Source organism: Plectropomus leopardus, chromosome 5, assembly GCF_008729295.1.
Source record: "Plectropomus leopardus isolate mb chromosome 5, YSFRI_Pleo_2.0, whole genome shotgun sequence".
Lineage (NCBI taxonomy): Eukaryota > Metazoa > Chordata > Actinopteri > Perciformes > Serranidae > Plectropomus > Plectropomus leopardus.
The window spans coordinates 5596729-5608445 of NC_056467.1; positions in this window are offsets into that span (position 1 = coordinate 5596729).

Below are 11717 nucleotides of genomic sequence, written 5' to 3' on the forward strand. Positions count from 1 at the left end.
GACTTGATTTGTAGCACATCACACTCGTACACAGCGTCACGTGTCGGGCATCAGTTTGTGGCTTAAGTCAATTATTTCTATTAAAAATGACTTGTAGCGTGTTTGTAATGTGAATGCAATATTAGGCTGCATCTTGACACATTTTCATTTTGCAACAGTGTTTCTTTGCTTGGATCAATTATGAGCTGAAACTGTTGCAAAGCAATCACAGTGACATTGTAGAGTGATACTGGCAGTATTTCCTGTAAAGCCTGTTTTTCCCATGGACTTATATGGCAAAAAAGATGTCTTTAAACCATTGGATTTTTTTTTTTTTTTTTTGCGTCAGAACCTCCACGATTTTACCGATTCAGCCTGATAGCATTTGGAAAGTTCATTTTATTCCCTCTTCAAGTTAGTGGTATGCTAAATCTGAAGTATCTTGCCGGTGTGACGGAGGTTTCCAGTGTGCCTGCTCTGTGGGGAAGTGGTGCCATTTATCATGGTAGTTTTATACATGGCTGTTAAGATTTTAACTCCATGTGCCGATGAATACAGACTACAACTGGAAATTACAAACTGAAATGAGGTCAGCAGCATTCTCAAAAGTTTCTGTTTAGAGATTCAAATACACTGGAGAAGTGTGGACACTGTGTAAACTCAGCAAAAGTTGTGTTTAAATGTAATGTTTAAAATGTAAATGTATTAATGTTAATGTAGCCTTACAATTTGTCTCTTTTTCTTTTGGCAAAACTGTCTCATTTCAAAATTGAGGCTGGTTATTTTGAAGTCTTTAACCATGACATTATCACAGTTATTTTCTCAGATTTTACAAAGCCTTTCTGGAACCATCGAAGCCATTGCACAAAACGGAAAACTGTAGTGTTTTTAAAAAAGTCATTTTCTGCTGCTTGCTGTGCTTGTAGTGAAACTCTTTTCATGCTTAATGTCTTTGTTAGCAGCAAAGTGCAGAGGCTTAGATAGATCTCCATATATCAAATCAAATCAATCTTGGAAATAGCCTGCCCTTTATTCATCTATCCGTCCTTTCATCTGTCTGCCCACTTCAAGCTACTTTTATGGACCTCTCATTTTACATCATAATGTGCAGAAATATTGCCATTTGAGAGCCGGAAGAAGCTGAAAAAAGTGGATGGCACAGATGATGAAGACATAGATAAGAAGGGGGGAAAGGATAGATTGACAAGAGACAAACAAGAGCAGGTCTCTGCATGTAACTCATCAGTGTAGCCATCTCTCTATTTACAACATATTGTGAGTGCAGGATCCCAGCTGTCAGTTAGTGATAGCATTGCTTTGCAAAAAAACTCCTGAGCTCTGCCAGTGAGCTGTCTTCTTTTCACATCGCTCCTAATCTCGCATCTTACCACTGAGTAAATGTCAGTGCAGTCATAGGAGCCATACAGTGTAGAAACAGACATTTTTGCTGAACTAACTTCTGCAGGGATACTCGATAGTGAGAGGTTTTCAAACGCTCATGTTTTACTGAACTCATCCAGTGATTTCACAGTAGAAGGAGCAAGATACCTGCTACAACATGAGGTGAATTGCTCATTATAGTTTGTGCTGGAGTGAATCACACACCTACCTATGTGTGTGTGTGAGTGTGCGTGCATCACAGTTTATTGGATCTATATCCTGTGTCTTCCCTGCAGCATGTACAACAGTCTAACGATCTGCCACTCCAAAGCTGGATCAGCCCGTTCTCTGGTCCGAGCACGCTGACACACTCATACAGATGATCTACTGTAGCTCGCCCTGCCAGCCGCACAAATACACACATGTACACACACTCACACACACTTAATAAATTGGACTACGACTACAGACACAAAGTCCCCAATGTGATAAGCATTGATCGTGGTGTTCGCCTCATATCACTAATAGATGTACTACTGCCCCGTGTCGTTGTTTTCAAATGATCTCCCTGGTTATGACACTAAAGGGCCAGTCCACTATGAAACCACAAAGATAAATCCTTACCCCGCTATCCGCTATTGGCCGTTGCCGGCATCATCCGTCATGTTGCTGCAGCTACGCCTCTATAATACCCTTCATAGCGTCTGGAATCATTCCAGTTCTTAAAATAGTGTCAGGGACTTGGAAGGAGGTACGGCACACTAAGAGAAAGGGAAACATAGGAGAAGACAAGAGAGAATATGAAAGGGAGGAAAAATGACTGCGGTAGTGCGGGTAAAGAGGGCTCCTATTAGGGCAACGGAGGGAGAAATATTGGCCAGTGTAGCCCCGTACCATTTGTCCTCGTCAGGATCTTAAATAGAATCAGGATCAATTATTCATAGGGTCTATAACTGGCAATAAATGTTAGCTGAGACAGTGCAGCCTGGGCCAGAGAGAGAGACAGAAAAGTGAGGTTAGAAGCAGTTACAGAGGGCCAAGTTTAAAAGTCTGGACAAAACAGCTGAATAACCAATTATAGTTTAAACCTGGAGGTGACATTTAAAAGCCCTTTTTGCTGTTAGATGTCTCACTGGTGATCTGTGAAAACAAAATGCAGCCTACACATGCAGCCAACTAACAACAAAATAAAAACATGAATAATAATTCTTGAAGTCGACAGTAGCACAAACACACTTCATAACTCATCCTTTAGCTCAGGAGTAGTGCATGATGCCAGATTAATGTTGGTCTTTTGTGATTTTCTTGTTGTTTTATTGTTTTTTTTGTTGGAGGAGGTTTGCAGCTTCAGTTACACTTAAAGCTGTGGTTAGAAACTTCTATTTAAAAAAAAAAGACTTTTAAAATATTTGCTTAAACTGTCACTATATTCACACAACTAATGAAAAAACAAATGGCCTTTCTGCATGCAGACAAAAACAACAGATCAGAGCCAAGTAGGTTTCCATTTCAATCACTGTTCATGAACTGTGATCAAACTGTCAAACTAGGGAGTGCTGAACAAATATCAATCAAAATCCTGTTTATGCATTGCCTATTTTTTTTTTTTTTTTTTTTTTTACCTCAGATGTTTTTAAGAGCATAATTTAATGTACTGTTTAGCTGTAAAATGAGAAACACCGAGCACCACCCACCATTTAAATAAGTTCCATCTGGTGGACAGTTCTAATTGTATTCAACATGGCAGGCGGTTCACAAATGTTCTCATTTTACAGCTAAACAGTGCACTAATATATGTTTCTGAAAACATTTGAGATGAGAAAAAGGCAGTGCAGTAACGAATCATGATTATTATTTGATCAGCGCTGCCAAGTCTGACATTTGGACCGTGGTTCACAAGCAGCATCGACAGCTGCATTAGAGACTCCTCGGCTCTGACTGGGTATTTTTGGTGCATTGCAATGGATTTGAACAACTACAATTGTACAAACAGCAAAAGGGACATGTTTTATTTCATGGACAATCCATACTTCTTAAAGAATATAGCCAAAGTTTAAGCAAATATGACCTAAAGTTATTTTCATAAAAGTATCCCAAGGTTAGCTTTAAGTAAACGGAGAATAAGTGACTTGGTCAGGTTGGTACATTGCAATGAGGTCACTCATGAGTCCTTGATGATTTTGTAACACGCTCTATGTGACATTACCTAGTGCACATGAACTAACGTTGATGTCACTTACTGTAATTTGGGCTAGATCAGAAGATATAGTTTCGCTCAGGGAGGATAGATGTGACAAGGACAACGGTTTGGAAAGAAAAAAAGTTACAAGAATATATTTATTGGCAGGAAAGCCACTCTTCAATTTCAACAAATTAAATAGATCAGCTATGACTGACTGTGTACTTCTTGGTATTTCAAAAAAAAACAGTTATTACTCAGAATTCACCATCAATTTACCAATAACAACCTCAGTTGTAAATAACCACAGAACAAATTCACAATAAAGAGATATAATATTCAAAGTGCAAATAAAATAGAAAAATGGGCCCAAAATGGTAAATGAATAAGTCCAAAAACAGTCAAATGTCCAAATCAGTCAGTGTCCAGTTTGTCCAGAGTCAGTGTGTATCATTCATCTATCCAGGTAGTGTGATTTTTGTCTCTTACCTGTATGATGTGATATGATCTCTCCAGATGCTCGATGAAGCTGTCCCCGTCCTTACACCCTCCACGCATGTAAGTCGGGTCCCTGCTCCAGGTCTCGCTGGTCCGGGCTCTGACTTGCCATCAGAATCACTCATACATCCAAAAAAAAAAACAACCTGCATAGAGCAGCAGTTTTTTAGATCCATTATTTATCTCTTTCCAAACATTTTCTTAAATCAACTGTACAGTATTTATTCTTTCTTTTCTTAAATCAATGAATGTGAACCACTCAAATTTGACAATGTATCATTTACAGCTATAAAATGAACTTTTAACAGCCAACACATACAAATGGTGTATATGAATTGTTTTTAACTATTTTTAGCTGTTTTAAGCCTTTACCACCACATAGTGCACATAAATCATGGACTGAATCACATCTAAATCATGTTTGAGAAACACGAATCATGTAACTGTCTGTCAGTAATACTCAGCTGCGCACTGCTGCGTGTTTTAGCTCACAACATCAGCTCCGCTAGCTTCGTAGCTTTAGCTAGCATTTTACAATAGCAACTGTTCAATTAGCACACTTTCTACACAGAAGTACAAAATAAACCCACGTTCTCACATTCAACAAACTCTTATATATCTCCGGTTGGTTTTAAAACGTCTTCTAAGAAACATAACAACATAACTAATGATATATTAATGTATTTAGTGAGTAACTAGCCATAGTCGGCAGCCGTTAGCATGCTATGCTAAACGCTAATAGCTTCTACTCACCGGAGTTTTCCCTCAGCAAAAACAGAATAAACGGCGATGTTCACAACCCAAAAACAAACTCCTCACGATGTGGATACTTCTCAGAATCGATACCTTACAACAAAAACAGCTTTTACCCACTTTCATTTAGTTTTTTTTTCTAACACTTATTGCTCGCTCTTGGCCGTAGCCTGTCTGTTCTCATCGGCGTCAGTGAAGGGAAGGAAAGGAAAAACAAGCAAAAAAAACAAGGAAACTCAGACCGCGAGCGGCGCTGTGTGTGTGACTGATGTGTCCTCTGCTGGTGAAAATAACAAACTACAATTCTACAATTTCATCTAGCAGACGCTTTTATCCAAAGCGACGTACAACACAAGCAAGAATTTAGACTTAAGGAAAAAACCCTTAGTAAGTGCAAAAAGTGCTTCAGGTGTGATTGGTCACAGGTATTGCCGTCTGCATGCAGAAAGGCCATTTGTTTTTGTTTTTTTTGGAAACCAAAGTAATAACCAGTAGCGATCTCAGCATCTGAGACAACACAATACAAACATAAGCTCAACTGGTATAGTTTAACATGGTTAAACTGGAAAAATTGAGGATTACTCTGTGTGTGTAACTAAAGGGCGTTACATCTTACTGGATTATTAACATCAGTGTGCACAGAAGCAATCGACATAAAGGAGTGTAGGAGGTTCGTGAGTTGTGGACTTCAGGGCCTACAGCAACCACATTTGCCAGAGGACCAAGGACACTTGTTACTATGGATACCATTCAACCATCATCATAATTGGTAACCTCAGCAAAGTACAGCTGGGGGACTCAACAATCAGGCAGCTACTGTGAAAATGCACTTGTCAACATGTACTTACAATCTGTACAGAGTTATATGACGTACAGAATATTCCTACAAATAAACCTTGGAGATATGTATGGTCTGATTACATAATCGTCAGTGTTTACAAGAGGATTGAGAACTGTGAACTGGAACTTCGAACTTGGAAATATTCTAAAATGAACATATGCAGCTTTTTTGACATCATGTGACTAATGGAGCTTAGGTCATGTGACAACAGGTGGTCATATTTGTGAGGGAGGCCCCAGAGGAAATGCCAAATAGTGGAATTATATCTTCTGGGTCCGTCACGTAATAGCATTGAGCCTAAGAAGATGTTGACTCGTTTCAAAATACTCCTTTCACTATTGAGATTTGACTAATTCAGCCTGATAACATTATAGAAGAGCCACAAGATTAAATCATTTGATCTCCATTCAAGTTTAAGGAGGGCCAACGCATTCTCATCCCAAATCGCAACATATTGCCACATTGCTGCAATGGACTTCCACGTCTACATATTGCGCTCATGGTATCCTACATCTGTCAGACAGAAGCAGACACTGGACTCCTGCATGAAAGTCCACAATTTGTTGGATTCCTCCACTGCCCATCCCGCCTACTCCATAGGTGTCCTCGTGCTTCTTAGGTTACATTGTTACCAGCAGATTGATTTTAACCTGATGCTGTCCTACTGTGTACATATGGATGTGAAAGGTGACTTTTTGTGTTGAGATCTTACGCCAAAAGCACTTTCAAAGCAGCAGCATTTTATGAGTTTGGAATGAGAACAGGCAAGGTGGGCTAACCAAAAGTAAGCTGCCCAGCTTTGGAAAGTTTGTAGTATTTTTTCTCTATGGGTCCAAGGATGTGGAAGGTCCGGGTAATTTTTATGCCTGAAAAGTCCAAAATTTTTTGCTTCAAGCTAAGCAATTTTCAGAGGATTGAATGGGGTCCCACCAAATGCTGTATCCAGTTATCTTTTCACATTCATAGGGAGATTCTAAAGCCTGTCTACATTATGACACACATTGTATATAATCCCAACATCAAGAATGAATCTCCATGCTCAGATAAAATCCTTAAGATTTACAGTATGTCAAACCCCTTTTGATCCTAATTGTAGCTGGCAGTTTTTCAGCAATAGGCACTCAGTGTATTTGCATGTGATAATTATCTTAGACAAAAAACACAAGTTGGTGCATACACAGATTTCACTTCAATTCAATTAAGACTCTGGCAATACTCCGTTGGATGAAATTGTTCATAATTTTTCTTCAGTCTTTTTGAAGCTCATTTACATCCAACCCTTTTCAGTGTTTAGCCTAGTTCCCTAACCTTAACTGAGTGCTTTGAATGCATAAACATGACGATAAAGAAATCTGGAAATTGCATATAAAAAGTGCATATTTTACTGATTCATTCAGTATCTACATTTTGTTACTTGCTAGAAACATTAATCAGTGTTTCCTCAGTATGTTTACAAAAGTGAAACATGATCCTGGTGGCATTATGTTTCCTCCAATAAACATTTGTTGTTGCAAAATATATAAATGTAATATCTAGGAGACAGGGGTTGGATGATCTTGTTGGCCCATTGTTTTTTGGCTGTGCTGTATACACAGATACCCACAAGTTGCTCTTCTGTTGCGTTCCTGACAGTGTAGCCATTCAAGGAGCATTTGCTCATTGTGTCATTCTGAATGAAACTCTTGGACTGCATAATTAAAATGTTGCCATCCCACAAATGTTGCCAAATCAACCAGGACTGAAATCTTAGGGATTATAATATTTTCAGGAACAGAATGAGAACATAGCCTACCTCATCTTTGCTGATATGTCTTTTAATGTGATTGTTTTACCAATGAAAATTTACAAGAATTATATACGAGAAAATAGGTGTATTGTTTTAAGATCTTTATGAAGCAAATAAAAAGGCAATAATCACCACGAAGTAGTTCAGAGAATAAACACTATATGGTAAACTGCTGTGAGTTGAAGTCGTCCTCCCGCCAGATTTTAAAGTATGTTGGGAAAAAATAAAAAACCTAGTATTTAGTTAACATGGTTTTCCCACATAATAGTAAAAAAAATCTGACATGGTGCTGAAAGCACATCTAATCCTTCTCTTTCTCAATATTTTGCATCTGGCCTCTGATCCATCCACCATTACTGCTCACTGTAGATTTATTTTTTGCTTTCTGATTTCCCCACACTGCTTGTACTAAGTTGAAAGAGCAGTCTGCATCAAGATGGCTTGCATTCGCGTTACAGGAGAGATTCAGCTCTGTTGAAGGTGCATCAGGCAGCAATCTCCTGCAGGTAGCCCTTTACCTGTGCATAGACCCAGACTCAGATGAGGAAGTTGTTTTGCGCCAAGATAGATGACTGGCGGATGTATCAGAATGGTAGTTAGCATCTTTTATGTGTTTATTTGGTTTGTAAGCTTTTTAGCTTGTAGGCCAATAGGCAGTAGCGGACACAGCATTAACAGTTGTGAAACATACAATAATAGCTGCTATATATGTTTTTTTTTTTGGTGGATAGTGGAATGAACATCCAGGGTCTGGTTTATGTCAACATATTCTCAGTCCCATGTCGTTGCATGTTCAATGGACTTTTGACAAATGATGTACTAGGTATCCCGGGTGCATCTGTTGTTGATGTTCTGGGTCACCGTGTCAATTTATGCCTGTTAACATGCATACACTCTTATACAAAATAAAAGTACAATGTTGGTAAAACACCTTTTATTTATGTTTACTTCCGTGTGCAACACAAGCAAGTGGTTAGGTTTAGAAAATAACTTAATTGTTTGGCTTGACATTCATACAGGATATGAACACCAGGCTCCCAGGTGAAAGTCTGGTGTTTGTTGGACCCATCCTCCGCCACACATGAGATAGCTTTTTATGTCAGTGTCTGAAGTGGAAATCAGTGACCAAGCGGCAGTATGTGATGACTACGGAAAGAAAACAAAAACTGCTGTCAAAACTTTTCCTATGCTAATGCAAACTCTCGCTATGTGATACTGACAAGTCCACTCTGTGCTGGAGGTTTCAGGTTTCTTTTGCAGCAAAGGCTGTTCTCTCGTCAATATGTGTTTCCAGTATTAAATAGTGATTCGCATTGCTAACATACTTAATCTATCTTGCCCAGAGAATGAATCTCAGATTTTAATTAAAGACGTGCACAGACCTTGCCCCCTTCAATAGAGGAACGTGAAATCACCTCTCTAGAGAGAAACTTTGCCCAGATACAAGTCACAATAGTCAAGGTCAGATATTTCACGGGACATAAACAGAAGAAAAACACATTTATAATTAAAGGGGGGGCTTTAATATAACAAGAAAAATTTCATACTAAACATCCATAGACAAATCCCCACAAAAAGGCAGATTGAAATGCCCCTGCACACACACAGTAAACCAACACATCTGTAAATAACTAATTTCTCTTCATTTTGTATGTTAATGTGTGTCTTTTAATAAAAAAAATGTAGGCTGTACAATTAAAGTATTAACTAACTCTGCCTTAGTCATTTAGATAATGCACTTCTATTGTATCACTCATGCTCAAGTGTGAGTATGGTGCATTGATGATTGAATACTAGTTTGAAATCTCTCCTCAAAACCTCCATCAAAATGTCCCTTGTATACCCATCCTGGCGCAGAGACACAAGCCCGAGGCGTGAATTATCACACAGAGACAGTTCTGTTGATAATTGACTGAAGGAATGCCAGGCACTTACTGATGAACATGGAAACACTCCACTGTGCATCTCCAAATGGCTTTAGCAAGCTAATGGTGGTGTGGGAAAAATGAGCTCACATAAGGCAGGGGAGGTAATGTAGCTTCCAGCTCAGCTCATTTTCTCCAAACGAAAGAGATAATCTGGACCCCCTGAAGGCCTCTGAGATTGAAAGCTTCACAAGCGGAAAGGCCAAATAACTAAGAGAAATTAGACATGAACCTGGGCCAAAGTTTTTCTCCCGCGTCTGACATCACGGGCCATACAGTGAGGAATAAATGTGAAGTTACAATCTACCTTTTCCTTTATATTCCTCCCTTTATCCCCTGTTTCCTTAATGTGTTCCCTTTTTCTCCCTTTCCCCCTCTGCCTTTCATCACTGTTTTTTTTTTTTACTCATTCCCGTCTTCTTCCTCTTTCCCCTTCCTCCCCATCAGTGTTTGTTATAGAGGGCGCACACAGAAATGCAGAATATTTGTGACAACTGGAGCACTTTCCATCCCTACCCAGATGGACTGGCAACCAACTGTTTCAACTGAACAGGCTTTCATTCCCACAGCTCCTCTCCACTCCACTCCTCGTTTCGACAAAACCTGCACAACCAGCCTGCCAGAGAAGGTTTGGAAAGCAGGAGCAAAGGCAGAATGATACCAATGTTTCATTAAGTATTTGTTGGGAGTTCTTAGGGAATACCTTAGATTTATATTAATTGAACCCAAGCTGAGGTAACCCTGATAAATCTTTAAGTAATAATGTAATATAACTACAGGGGAGCATGCACAGGCAACAAAAAATAATAAACAACTTGATTATATCATATCACATGACCGAAGATAAGGGCTAGGTATAGGTACTGGATACCTTTAAGGTATCAATCACAATAATCCAGTACCAAGTCATATCGAAACTTCCTTACTGTAACGCTGGATAATCAAATGTTCTTTTGCAAGAGCCACTCTCAGTTTAACATCTGCCCAGTTAGCATGAGCTAACACATAGCAGCGGCTAACATCCAACACCAAGCTGTTGAACGGTCCCAACAAACAGACACACCTTCACTAAAATGGCTTGACTGGAAATTCATTTAACATTGTAAGTAATGATAGCTGTGTGATGCTAATAGTTAGCCTCTGTGTCCGGCTGGATAAACTCTCACAACTGTCCCTGACATGAAGCTCACATTCACAGCAGTGGCTACAAATACAGTTTGTGGTGTGGTGTAGTCGAGTGGATGTATTGACATGAATGATGTATTGGCAGTTCAGCATGCTCAGATGCCTCTTAAATGTTCAAAAGTATAGCTATACTACACGCAACTCCATTTACATCATGGGCTTTCAAATGAGGTACTCTATATTGGTTTCATTTTAGGGGGACTGGTATTGGTACTGGTAAACAATACCCATGATCCACATATGGCCACATGATAAAGCCATCTTCATTCAGTGAAAAAAAAACATAATCCATTTTGGGAAGTTTTGGGAAAATAAGTTTTTAGTAGCAGTTGTGGAAAAGTAGCTTGAACTTTACATGATTTTAAAAGTAACTGCGCTACCTAAAGACTACTTTAGCGCCCCCTACATACAGTGTTGCTACTTCCCAACCTTGAACTTGTGATGTAGTTGAAGGTTTTTATTTTATTTCATTATTTTGTAGCAGACACATTGAAGCTTTACATTTCTCAACACTGGTTAGGAAAATATAATGCTTTGGCTTAAAACACCCCCATTTAGTGGCACAAAAGTCACTGGAAATACCATAATGTGACCTTAAAAAACAGCCAGGCTCAGTGCTACAAACACCAGTGGAGGCATTGGAAAGATTGCAAAAAAACTGGGTCATGCCATCCACCATCCCCTCTTCACCCCATGGTGACAAAAGTCAGCTAATATGTAATGGCATGTCTCTTTAGAAATGTTGATATGATACATATGAAAAGTACAAATGTAACAAAATCACATATTGCAGAAACATATATTGCAAACACTTTCTTCTAGCAACTGGACTGACCTTTATGCTTACAACCTATTTCTCACACAACATGAGAATATGTGTGGAAGGGAGCCACAAATTTAAAAAGCATGCCTGTATATAGGCCAAACTAACCTCAACCTTAACCAACCCACAACTCTAAAACTACCCTCCAGCAGGGGAAAATATGAGACTGCCTCCTTTTATCTACCTTTTCAATTTGAAGAAAGAAAACAAACTCCAGAATTGTGTCTTTTTAAAAGCAGCATGAAGCAGAATAATGGACAATAATTACAGCAGGAAAACAGACTTAGCAAATAAATCATGACATACATGAAAATTGCAGTCCACTGAAGAGTTGAAAAATGGTGACAGGAGAAAACAACAGATCTGAG